The sequence below is a fragment of the Haemaphysalis longicornis genome, unplaced genomic scaffold (genome assembly GCF_048455015.1).
Source record: "Haemaphysalis longicornis isolate Haplotype H1 unplaced genomic scaffold, Haemaphysalis longicornis Haplotype H1 scaffold_5, whole genome shotgun sequence".
Taxonomy (NCBI): domain Eukaryota; kingdom Metazoa; phylum Arthropoda; class Arachnida; order Ixodida; family Ixodidae; genus Haemaphysalis; species Haemaphysalis longicornis.
Window position 1 is genome coordinate 197186551 of NW_027526385.1, and position 11377 is coordinate 197197927.

An 11377-nucleotide genomic window follows, 5' to 3' on the forward strand; every position below is an offset into this window, starting at 1 on the left:
ACTACGATTAATGATTTAAACATTTTTTTAATAGACAGAAGAAAGAAAGAAAGAAAAACACGCGCCCAGAGTGGGGACCGAACCCACGCCTTTCGATTACATGTCGAATGCCTTACCAATTCGGCTATCTGGGCGACTGTGTTTTCCTTCACTCTCTGGGCTATTTATATTTACTAGAAGTGTATCTGACGCTTGAGGGTGGTAGCCAGCGCCACTCTGACTACACGGGGAGAAGGGGGACCTTCTTTTCAACCCCCGGGGCGTGACTCGAGCGTCTACAGCCTGTCATGAGCGGGTAACTGGCGGGAAGCCCTCTTATGCTACCTAGTCCTCAAGGCTGCCAGAACCGAGACCCTCGCTAGGCTTTCGCAGAATAATATAGTAAGGAAATGAGGGGCTCGTTGAGGAAATACAGAAAGATAGGGCAGCAAACTACAACGCCAAAGGAGGCATAGGGGTGTGGTTAGGCTCTTTTCTTTTTCACTACGATTAATGATTTAAACATTTTTTTTTAATAGACAGAAGAAAGAAAGAAAGAGTGGCGCTGGCTACCACCCTCAAGCGTCAGATACACTTCTAGTAAATATAAATAGCCCAGAAAGTGAAGGAAAACACAGTCGCCCAGATAGCCGAATTGGTAAGGCATTCGACATGTAATCGAAAGGCGTGGGTTCGGTCCCCACTCTGGGCGCGTGTTTTTCTTTCTTTCTTTCTTCTGTCTATTAAAAAAAATGTTTAAATCATTAATCGTAGTGAAAAAGAAAAGAGCCTAACCACACCCCTATGCCTCCTTTGGCGTTGTAGACTGCTGCCCTATCTTTCTGTATTTCCTCAACGAGCCCCTCATTTCCTTACTATATTATTCTGCGAAAGCCTAGCGAGGGTCTCGGTTCTGGCAGCCTTGATGCCAAGGTAGCATAAGAGGGCTTCCCGCCAGTTACCCGCTCATGACAGGCTGTAGACGCTCGAGTCACGCCCCGGGGGTTGAAAAGAAGGTCCCCCTTCTCCCCGTGTAGTCAGAGTGGCGCTGGCTACCACCCTCAAGCGTCAGATACACTTCTAGTAAATATAAATAGCCCAGAAAGTGAAGGAAAACACAGTCGCCCAGATAGCCGAATTGGTAAGGCATTCGACATGTAATCGAAAGGCGTGGGTTCGGTCCCCACTCTGGGCGCGTGTTTTTCTTTCTTTCTTTCTTCTGTCTATTAAAAAAAATGTTTAAATCATTAATCGTAGTGAAAAAGAAAAGAGCCTAACCACACCCCTATGCCTCCTTTGGCGTTGTAGACTGCTGCCCTATCATTCTGTATTTCCTCAACGAGCCCCTCATTTCCTTACTATATTATTCTGCGAAAGCCTAGCGAGGGTCTCGGTTCTGGCAGCCTTGATGCCTAGGTAGCATAGGAGGGCTTCCCGCCCCAGTTACCCGCTCATGACAGGCTGTAGACGCTCGAGTCACGCCCCGGGGGTTGAAAAGAAGGTCCCCCTTCTCCCCGTGTAGTCAGAGTGGCGCTGGCTACCACCCTCAAGCGTCAGATACACTTCTAGTAAATATAAATAGCCCAGAAAGTGAAGGAAAACACAGTCGCCCAGATAGCCGAATTGGTAAGGCATTCGACATGTAATCGAAAGGCGTGGGTTCGGTCCCCACTCTGGGCGCGTGTTTTTCTTTCTTTCTTTCTTCTGTCTATTAAAAAAAATGTTTAAATCATTAATCGTAGTGAAAAAGAAAAGAGCCTAACCACACCCCTATGCCTCCTTTGGCGTTGTAGACTGCTGCCCTATCTTTCTGTATTTCCTCAACGAGCCCCTCATTTCCTTACTATATTATTCTGCGAAAGCCTAGCGAGGGTCTCGGTTCTGGCAGCCTTGATGCCTAGGTAGCATAGGAGGGCTTCCCGCCAGTTACCCGCTCATGACAGGCTGTAGACGCTCGAGTCACGCCCCGGGGGTTGAAAAGAAGGTCCCCCTTCTCCCCGTGTAGTCAGAGTGGCGCTGGCTACCACCCTCAAGCGTCAGATACACTTCTAGTAAATATAAATAGCCCAGAAAGTGAAAGAAAACACAGTCGCCCAGATAGCCGAATTGGTAAGGCATTCGACATGTAATCGAAAGGCGTGGGCTCGGTCCCCACTCTGGGCGCGTGTTTTTCTTTCTTTCTTTCTTCTGTCTATTAAAAAAAATGTTTAAATCATTAATCGTAGTGAAAAAGAAAAGAGCCTAACCACACCCCTATGCCTCCTTTGGCGTTGTAGTCATCTGCCCTATCTTTCTGTATTTCCTCAACGAGCCCCTCATTTCCTTACTATATTATTCTGGGAAAGCCTAGCGAGGCTCTCGGTTCTGGCAGCCTTGATGCCTAGGTAGCATAAAAGGGCTTCCCGCCAGTTACCCGCTCATGACAGGCTGTAGACGCTCGAGTCACGCCCCGGGGGTTGAAAAGAAGGTCCCCCTTCTCCCCGTGTAGTCAGAGTGGCGCTGGCCACCACCCTCAAGCGTCAGATACACTTCTAGTAAATATAAATAGCCCAGAAAGTGAAGGAAAACACAGTCGCCCAGATAGCCGAATTGGTAAGGCATTCGACATGTAATCGAAAGGCGTGGGTTCGGTCCCCACTCTGGGCGCGTGTTTTTCTTTCTTTCTTTCTTCTGTCTATTAAAAAAAATGTTTAAATCATTAATCGTAGTGAAAAAGAAAAGAGCCTAACCACACCCCTATACCTCCTTTGGCGTTGTAGACTGCTGCCCTATCTTTCTGTATTTCCTCAACGAGCCCCTCATTTCCTTACTATATTATTCTGCGAAAGCCTAGCGAGGGTCTCGGTTCTGGCAGCCTTGATGACTAGGTAGCATAAGAGGGCTTCCCGCCAGTTACCCGCTCATGACAGGCTGTAGACGCTCGAGTCACGCCCCGGGGGTTGAAAAGAAGGTCCCCCTTCTCCCCGTGTAGTCAGAGTGGCGCTGGCTACCACCCTCAAGCGTCAGATACACTTCTAGTAAATATAAATAGCCCAGAAAGTGAAGGAAAACATAGTCGCCCAGATAGCCGAATTGGTAAGGCATTCGACATGTAATCGAAAGGCGTGGGTTCGGTCCCCACTCTGGGCGCGTGTTTTTCTTTCTTTCTTTCTTCTGTCTATTAAAAAAAATGTTTAAATCATTAATTGTAGTGAAAAAGAAAAGAGCCTAACCACACCCCTATGCCTCCTTTGGCGTTGTAGACTGCTGCCCTATCTTTCTGTATTTCCTCAACGAGCCCCTCATTTCCTTACTATATTATTCTGCGAAAGCCTAGCGAGGGTCTCGGTTCTGGCAGCCTTGATGCCTAGGTAGCATAAGAGGGCTTCCCGCCAGTTACCCGCTCATGACAGGCTGTAGACGCTCGAGTCACGCCCCGGGGTTGAAAAGAAGGTCCCCCTTCTCCCCGTGTAGTCAGAGTGGCGCTGGCTACCACCCTCAAGCGTCAGATACACTTCTAGTAAATATAAATAGCCCAGAAAGTGAAGGAAAACACAGTCGCCCAGATAGCCGAATTGGTAAGGCAGTCGACATGTAATCGAAAGGCGTGGGTTCAGTCCCCACTCTGGGCGCGTGTTTTTCTTTCTTTCTTTCTTCTGTCTATTAAAAAAAATGTTTAAATCATTAATCGTAGTGAAAAAGAAAAGAGCCTAACCACACCCCTATGCCTCCTTTGGCGTTGTAGACTGCTGCCCTATGTTTCTGTATTTCCTCAACGAGCCCCTCATTTCCTTACTATATTATTCTGCGAAAGCCTAGCGAGGGTCTCGGTTCTGGCAGCCTTGACGCCAAGGTAGCATAAGAGGGCTTCCCGCCAGTTACCCGCTCATGACAGGCTGTAGACGCTCGAGTCACACCCCGGGGGTTGAAAAGAAGGTCCCCCTTCTCCCCGTGTAGTCAGAGTGGCGCTGGCTACCACCCTCAAGCGTCAGATACACTTCTAGTTTATATAAATAGCCCAGAAAGTGAAGGAAAACACAGTCGCCCAGATAGCCGAATTGGTAAGGCATTCGACATGTAATCGAAAGGCGTGGGTTCGGTCCCCACTCTGGGCGCGTGTTTTTCTTTCTTTCTTTCTTCTGTCTATTAAAAAAAATGTTTAAATCATTAATCGTAGTGAAAAAGAAAAGAGCCTAACCACACCCCTATGCCTCCTTTGGCGTTGTAGACTGCTGCCCCATCTTTCTGTATTTCCTCAACGAGCCCCTCATTTCCTTACTATATTATTCTGCGAAAGCCTAGCGAGGGTCTCGGTTCTGGCAGCCTTGATGCCTAGGTAGCATAAGAGGGCTTCCCGCCAGTTACCCGCTCATGACAGGCTGTAGACGCTCGAGTCACGCCCCGGGGGTTGAAAAGAAGGTCCCCCTTCTCCCCGTGTAGTCAGAGTGGCGCTGGCTACCACCCTCAAGCGTCAGATACACTTCTAGTAAATATAAATAGCCCAGAAAGTGAAAGAAAACACAGTCGCCCAGATAGCCGAATTGGTAAGGCATTCGACATGTAATCGAAAGGCGTGGGCTCGGTCCCCACTCTGGGCGCGTGTTTTTCTTTCTTTCTTCTGTCTATTAAAAAAAATGTTTAAATCATTAATCGTAGTGAAAAAGAAAAGAGCCTAACCACACCCCTATGCCTCCTTTGGCGTTGTAGACTGCTGCCCTATCTTTCTGTATTTCCTCAACGAGCCCCTCATTTCCTTACTATATTATTCTGCGAAAGCCTAGCGAGGCTCTCGGTTCTGGCAGCCTTGACGCCAAGGTAGCATAAGAGGGCTTCCCGCCAGTTACCCGCTCATGACAGGCTGTAGACGCTCGAGTCACACCCCGGGGGTTGAAAAGAAGGTCCCCCTTCTCCCCGTGTAGTCAGAGTGGCGCTGGCTACCACCCTCAAGCGTCAGATACACTTCTAGTAAATATAAATAGCCCAGAAAGTGAAGGAAAACACAGTCGCCCAGATAGCCGAATTGGTAAGGCATTCGACATGTAATCGAAAGGCGTGGGTTCGGTCCCCACTCTGGGCGCGTGTTTTTCTTTCTTTCTTTCTTCTGTCTATTAAAAAAAATGTTTAAATCATTAATCGTAGTGAAAAAGAAAAGAGCCTAACCACACCCCTATGCCTCCTTTGGCGCTGTAGACTGCTGCCCCATCTTTCTGTATTTCCTCAACGAGCCCCTCATTTCCTTACTATATTATTCTGCGAAAGCCTAGCGAGGGTCTCGGTTCTGGCAGCCTTGATGCCTAGGTAGCATAAGAGGGCTTCCCGCCAGTTACCCGCTCATGACAGGCTGTAGACGCTCGAGTCACGCCCCGGGGGTTGAAAAGAAGGTCCCCCTTCTCCCCGTGTAGTCAGAGTGGCGCTGGCTACCACCCTCAAGCGTCAGATACACTTCTAGTAAATATAAATAGCCCAGAAAGTGAAAGAAAACACAGTCGCCCAGATAGCCGAATTGGTAAGGCATTCGAAATGTAATCGAAAGGCGTGGGCTCGGTCCCCACTCTGGGCGCGTGTTTTTCTTTCTTTCTTCTCTCTATTAAAAAAAATGTTTAAATCATTAATCGTAGTGAAAAAGAAAAGAGCCTAACCACACCCCTATGCCTCCTTTGGCGTTGTAGACTGCTGCCCTATCTTTCTGTATTTCCTCAACGAGCCCCTCATTTCCTTACTATATTATTCTGCGAAAGCCTAGCGAGGCTCTCGGTTCTGGCAGCCTTGATGCCTAGGTAGCATAAGAGGGCTTCCCGCCAGTTACCCGCTCATGAGAGGCTGTAGACGCTCGAGTCACGCCCCGGGGGTTGAAAAGAAGGTCCCCCTTCTCCCCGTGTAGTCAGAGTGGCGCTGGCCACCACCCTCAAGCGTCAGATACACTTCTAGTAAATATAAATAGCCCAGAAAGTGAAGGAAAACACAGTCGCCCAGATAGCCGAATTGGTAAGGCATTCGACATGTAATCGAAAGGCGTGGGTTCGGTCCCCACTCTGGGAGCGTGTTTTTCTTTCTTTCTTTCTTCTGTCTATTAAAAAAAATGTTTAAATCATTAATCGTAGTGAAAAAGAAAAGAGCCTAACCACACCCCTATGCCTCCTTTGGCGTTGTAGACTGCTGCCCTATCTTTCTGTATTTCCTCAACGAGCCCCTCATTTCCTTACTATATTATTCTGCGAAAGCCTAGCGAGGGTCTCGGTTCTGGCAGCCTTGATGCCAAGGTAGCATAAGAGGGCTTCCCGCCAGTTACCCGCTCATGACAGGCTGTAGACGCTCGAGTCACGCCCCGGGGGTTGAAAAGAAGGTCCCCCTTCTCCCCGTGTAGTCAGAGTGGCGCTGGCTACCACCCTCAAGCGTCAGATACACTTCTAGTAAATATAAATAGCCCAGAAAGTGAAGGAAAACACAGTCGCCCAGATAGCCGAATTGGTAAGGCATTCGACATGTAATCGAAAGGCGTGGGTTCGGTCCCCACTCTGGGCGCGTGTTTTTCTTTCTTTCTTCTGTCTATTAAAAAAAATGTTTAAATCATTAATCGTAGTGAAAAAGAAAAGAGCCTAACCACACCCCTATGCCTCCTTTGGCGTTGTAGACTGCTGCCCTATCTTTCTGTATTTCCTCAACGAGCCCCTCATTTCCTTACTATATTATTCTGCGAAAGCCTAGCGAGGGTCTCGGTTCTGGCAGCCTTGATGCCTAGGTAGCATAAGAGGGCTTCCCGCCAGTTACCCGCTCATGACAGGCTGTAGACGCTCGAGTCACGCTCCGGGGGTTGAAAAGAAGGTCCCCCTTCTCCCCGTGTAGTCAGAGTGGCGCTGGCTACCACCCTCAAGCGTCAGATACACTTCTAGTAAATATAAATAGCTTAGAAAGTGAAAGAAAACACGGTCGCCCAGATAGCCGAATTGGTAAGGCATTCGACATGTAATCGAAAGGCGTGGGCTCGGTCCCCACTCTGGGCGCGTGTTTTTCTTTCTTTCTTTCTTCTGTCTATTAAAAAAATGTTTAAATCATTAATCGTAGTGAAAAAGAAAAGAGCCTAACCACACCCCTATGCCTTCTTTGGCGTTGTAGACTGCTGCCCTATCTTTCTGTATTTCCTCAACGAGCCCCTCATTTCCTTACTATATTATTCTGCGAAAGCCTAGCGAGGCTCTCGGTTCTGGCAGCCTTGATGCCTAGGTAGCATAAGAGGGCTTCCCGCCAGTTACCCGCTCATGACAGGCTGTAGACGCTCGAGTCACGCCCCGGGGGTTGAAAAGAAGGTCCCCCTTCTCCCCGTGTAGTCAGAGTGGCGCTGGCTACCACTCTCAAGCGTCAGATACACTTCTAGTAAATATAAATAGCCCAGAAAGTGAAGGAAAACACAGTCGCTCAGATAGCCGAATTGGTAAGGCATTCGACATGTAATCGAAAGGCGTGGGTTCGGTCCCCACTCTGGGCGCGTGTTTTTCTTTCTTTCTTTCTTCTGTCTATTAAAAAAAATGTTTAAATCATTAATCGTAGTGAAAAAGAAAAGAGCCTAACCACACCCCTATGCCTCCTTTGGCGTTGTTGACTGCTGCCCTATCTTTCTGTATTTCCTCAACGAGCCCCTCATTTCCTTACTATATTATTCTGCGAAAGCCTAGCGAGGGTCTCGGTTCTGGCAGCCTTGATGCCTAGGTAGCATAAGAGGGCTTCCCGCCAGTTACCCGCTCATGACAGGCTGTAGACGCTCGAGTCACGCCCCGGGGGTTGAAAAGAAGGTCCCCCTTCTCCCCGTGTAGTCAGAGTGGCGCTGGCTACCACCCTCAAGCGTCAGATACACTTCTAGTAAATATAAATAGCCCAGAAAGTGAAGGAAAACACAGTCGCCCAGATAGCCGAATTGGTAAGGCATTCGACATGTAATCGAAAGGCGTGGGTTCGGTCCCCACTCTGGGCGCGTGTTTTTCTTTCTTTCTTTCTTCTGTCTATTAAAAAAATGTTTAAATCATTAATCGTAGTGAAAAAGAAAAGAGCCTAACCACACCCCTATGCCTCCTTTGGCGTTGTAGACTGCTGCCCTATCTTTCTGTATTTCCTCAACGAGCCCCTCATTTCCTTACTATATTATTCTGCGAAAGCCTAGCAAGGGTCTCGGTTCTGGCAGCCTTGATGCCTAGGTAGCATAAGAGGGCTTCCCGCCAGTTACCCGCTCATGACAGGCTGTAGACGCTCGAGTCACGCCCCGGGGGTTGAAAAGAAGGTCCCCCTTCTCCCCGTGTAGTCAGAGTGGCGCTGGCTACCACCCTCAAGCGTCAGATACACTTCTAGTAAATATAAATAGCCCAGAAAGTGAAGGAAAACACAGTCGCCCAGATAGCCGAATTGGTAAGGCATTCGACATGTAATCGAAAGGCGTGGGTTCGGTCCCCACTCTGGGCAAGTGTTTTTCTTTCTTTCTTTCTTCTGTCTATTAAAAAAATGTTTAAATCATTAATCGTAGTGAAAAAGAAAAGAGCCTAACCACACCCCTATGCCTCCTTTGGCGTTGTAGACTGCTGCCCTATCTTTCTGTATATATATATATATATATATATATATATATATATACACGAGAGGGTAGACACACATATGGGAACGATGATTGAACTACCGTTTCGACTGGGGTCCGGTCTTCATCACACTCTGACGAAGACCGGACCCCGGTCGAAACGGTAGTTCAATCATCGTTTTCATACGTGTGTCTACCCTCTTGTGTATTTTTGAAACCGAATCCCGGAACTTATTCATCGCTATATATTTATATATATATGCGTAACGCAGAAGTCCTGGCGGGTAGCAAACCAACAACCTTACTGGCAACTACGTCTTCCTCGCACACTACAATCAACCGCTCATGGTGGCGAATCTCCCATTCCCGCCAACTCTGCTCCCGTGCTAGAATGTCCGGGCAGCCGTTGTAGGGCGCCACCGTCGCTTCAGGCGAAAGCGCCGCTCGTGGCAAAGCGTTCTTCACTGGAACGCCAGTTTCGGTCAGCGCAGCTAAGTTGTGCAGGCCTTATGTTCGTTCTTCTGCAGCGTGGTTTGCAAAGCGTGGATAACCACAAGGACTTTATGGAGATCGGTAAAGCGTGAAAGTAGAGGGACCTGTACGATGCATGGCATTTGTGTTATTTGCTCCGTACTCAATGATACAAATAGGAGACGACGCTCAATGCACCAACCTGGAAGTCAAGCTGGAATAGGAAGACCGTTCGTTCGTGCAACTTTGTCAATGCAGTTTGGCGTATCGAGGAATATATTGCAGCTAAATGCTCCTACAACGCCGGTGTGTGCAGCCCAATCAGGAATGCTCCGGCAATGCTGTGGCGTTGGACTTTGACAGTTGCAAAGTCATGCACAGTCATGCACAGGGTAACCAAAAATTGGGGGCCGGAGGATGCCTTCTAACATTTACCATGAAACAGAAATCGTTATTGACGACGCTCAGTAATTTATTAACTACGGTAGAGAGGTGTTTAAAGCTTACAGAAATACCTTTGCTTCAGCCATCGGGAATCGTTTACAGGATATATACCACATGATAGCAGAACATTATAGATTGTCTGCGAAATCGTTTGTTTTTGCAATGGTGACCGCCTGGTTGCCTAATGGTTTTTCAAAACACAATACCTGCGTAGCTGAAGGAAGAGACATAGGAGGGTACCAAAAACATGCCTACAGTTTCACAATTGAATGCTGCGGTGAAATGTACAAGCTGCCACCTTTGCTTCAAATATATTCCCCGCTCGTCCAACGAGGACGATGGTTTATCCTAAAGGTTTCTTGTGGGGGTTTTCTTGGTTGCGTTCTGGACTTAAACGTTTGCTATTTGAGTGTTAAATTTGTCCAGCATGCAGTATTGTCTTTCGATCACCGCGTCTCTGCATTTGACCCTTTCTCATTGTATTTTGCACGAATAAAGCTTCGCGTTCAACTATTGTGGCCAATAAACAAATGGCTGGCCAACTTTTCTGTTTATTTTACAGTTCCATCAAGCGTCTCGAAATTGTAACTGCTTCCAGCGCGTCCGAAATCCGTCTCTGCCCGAGGACTCAGACTGGTGTACCCGTATTTGACGCAAATAATTGCGCGTTTTCGTTCCTTCACAAGGCATACACGATGTTTTAAGTACTCGGCGAAGAATACTGAAGCAATAAAAAACACGGGATAAGCGAACACTGCTACATTTTTAACTATCGGCGCCCGTAATTTTTGCGCGCAAGGGCTAAAATGGGAAAGGAGGGGGGGTGGTTTGTAGCTTGGGCTGTTGTGTGGTTGAATAACTTTGGCTCTTTACAACATGACCACTACTAAGTGGGAGCTGCGCTTGAGCTCCCAGACTACCATGTTTTCACTCAAGAAAATCGAAGGCAGATTGTTCACGCTAACAGAACGAAAGTGAAAACTGCCGCGACATTTCCACAGCCACACGGAAAGCGATCTCGTGAGTAAGTTCCTCTCTCTTCAAAGGACATATATCGAGGTATCCCACAGTAATGTTGGCGAGGAAATTGGAGTGATTGAAACCAGTGAGGATAACCTTAAGTTGTAGAAATGAATGCTAATAACAGTTTATTTCAGATAGCTCAGAGCCATGGGCACAACGCTGCTAAAAGCGCTCATATTCAATGTAGTTAGTTCCCAACCTTAAAATCGTCCAATAAATTTACGTAGCCCTTAGTGCATTTAAGAAAAAAGAATTAATTATAATACTAGTTTTGTTCGTAGTGAGATAAGGTGGAGCCAAGCGTAGATTGCTGCAAAAAGGGCTCATATTGACACGAGGCACCGACAGGCGATAACAAACTATGTGGTTATGGGGGGATCGGCCACAGGTTAAACGAACGGGAATTTTGCGACGAGTTCCCGTGGAAGAAGAGGACGAGGTGTGATGGTTGTGCTTCCCTCAGTGTGTACCAGCGGCACCCAGCCTCTAGCGTTTTGAGGATTGCAAATACATTTTCCACGGCATCCTCGCCTCGTAACATCTTGTGGTGGAGGTGCTGGGTATTCACCCAGAACTTGTTAGACATTTTGGTGGAGCGTGCGGGGTACAGTCCCATCCCGGCCCCGAGCTTCACCTCGCCTCCACTCATGAAGCGATCTCACCCTGGCTCTTGGAAAGCGTCGGCCCGCCCCAGATCCGGTGAGCCATGGACGCGACCATTCCCCAGCCCCGTGTCCCATGCCCATGCTCCGCCGAGACCAGACGAACTGAGCAGCCACGACCAGATGTAGAGCTGACGACGTTCCCCCGCCCAGATCTCCGGCGCTTCTCCAAGGGCTTTTGATGCTTCCTCGTGGTGTCGGCGGTGGTTGCAGCTGTTCCGGGCCGGTGCTTATCACGACCATCACCATCATATGCGGCGGC

The 11377-nt window shown here is 48.1% G+C and overlaps 1 non-coding gene across 1 annotated transcript; it reads left to right on the plus strand.

Moving 5' to 3' along the window:
* Nucleotides 1-8334: 8334 nt before the first annotated feature.
* Nucleotides 8335-8406, plus strand: Trnat-ugu (transfer RNA threonine (anticodon UGU)). Its single transcript has one exon. It is a non-coding gene; the product is annotated as a tRNA-Thr (tRNA).
* The last annotated feature ends 2971 nt before the right edge of the window (nt 8407-11377 follow it).